This window comes from Charadrius vociferus, unplaced genomic scaffold, assembly GCF_000708025.1.
Source record: "Charadrius vociferus isolate BGI_N301 unplaced genomic scaffold, ASM70802v2 scaffold573, whole genome shotgun sequence".
Lineage (NCBI taxonomy): Eukaryota > Metazoa > Chordata > Aves > Charadriiformes > Charadriidae > Charadrius > Charadrius vociferus.
Window position 1 is genome coordinate 110,453 of NW_009647569.1, and position 1,660 is coordinate 112,112.

The window sequence follows — 1,660 nt, forward strand, 5'->3', positions numbered from 1 at the left end:
GCTTCTCCCAGCCAGACCTGCTGGTCATCCTGCCCGGGGCAGGGTGGGCGCCGCGGGGCTCCCTGGGGCAGCAGCTCCGGTCCCAGGCGCGGCAGGTTTTTCTCTGGCACGAAGCACCTTCAGGGCAGGATAGTGGTACTGACCTGCCTTTGGGCACGGGTGGAGAGGGATCGGAAAGCGGGAGCGCACAGGTGGCGGGGGGTTAGAAAACACGACACGTGGTGGCACTGGAGCGCTGAGGTTTGGTTATGTGTGGATAGCCTGAACCCGTCGGTCATATGCTTTTTTCAGTGGCGCCCAGTGATAGGACGAGGGGTGATGGGCATAAACTTGAACATAGGAAGTTCCATCTTAACATGAGAAGGAACTTCTTTACTTTGAGGGTAGTGGAGCACTGGAACAGGCTGCCCAGAGAGGTGGGGGAGTCTCCCCCTCTGGAGCCATCCCAAACCCGCCTGGACGCCGTCCTGTGCCACTGCTGTAGGTGACCCTGCTCTGGTGGGGGTTGGACTAGATGATCTCCAGAGGTCCCTTCCAACCCTGACCAGTCTGTGATTCTGTAATGTGTTTCTGTAGAGGAGTGGATACTCCCCCTGCGCACCCCATCAGCAGTTGTCCGTGCCGCGGCTGTGGTGCTGAGCAGAAGCTGTCCCCAGAGCGTGTTCCTCCTTCTAGGTGGCCTGAGGTGGCTGGCTGGACTGGAGGGTGTCCCAGGATGTCCCTACCAGCTGGGGACAAGCTGTGCTGGCAGGCAGTGGGGATGGCGGAACCTCCCGAAGCGGGCTAACCCAGCACATCGGGCACATCCCGAGCGGTGCTGAGCCCCGGAGTCCTTAGAGGTGCTGCGTGTCTGGGTCACTCTGGGATGGGGCTGCAGCCCTGGCAGGCAGCTGCCCTGGCTCATGGGCTGGAGATGGGGCAGGATGAGGTCTTGGGTGTGCCTCCCACTACCTGCGTAGACAGACTGCCCCAGCGAAGCGCCCAGTGCATTTTCCCAGTGCGGTATCTGTGCTGTGCTGTAATTTCCGCACCCGGTTTTCCAAAATTCAGGCTTTTTGAGACCTTCCAGTTTCCCTACCATGGCACTCCTGGGTGTGCTGGTCTGGCAAGAGGCAGAGCAGCCGCTTGCTGTGATTGCCTTCGCAGCGAGGGGACGTGGTGGTGCGTCACTGCAGCTTGCTTGTTTTCCGAGAGTGTTTTTCAGGAAAGGGGTGGGGGCGGCGCCTGGAACAGGCAGAGGAGCTGGCGGGGATCTGCTGCTTCCCAAAAACTCGGTGCAGCTCCCGGGGGAGATAAACAAGTTAGTCACTTGGTGAGCTCACGGCAGAGGCATCTCGGCCTCCATGAGAATTTGTCGCGGGCCTTTCCTGGGCTGCCGGGGTGCGAGTGTGCCCCGTTGCCGGCTCCCCGGAGGAGAGGGTGGCTGGCCTCGTCCTCCTCGTGCTCGGGCAGTGCCTCTCACCTGTCCTGTGGTCCTTCTCCTGCGCGCTGTGGTTCTGGCCCCTCTCCCACTTGCAGCACCTGCGCCGCAGCCCCGGAGCCGAGCAGGGACTCGCCAGGGTATCTGCGGGATCCCAGCGTGGATTTGTCCAATGTGAACGAATAGGGAATCAGCTGAAGGGCTGCGATCAGGAGTCGGGGGGGCTCTGGGGAGGGATGA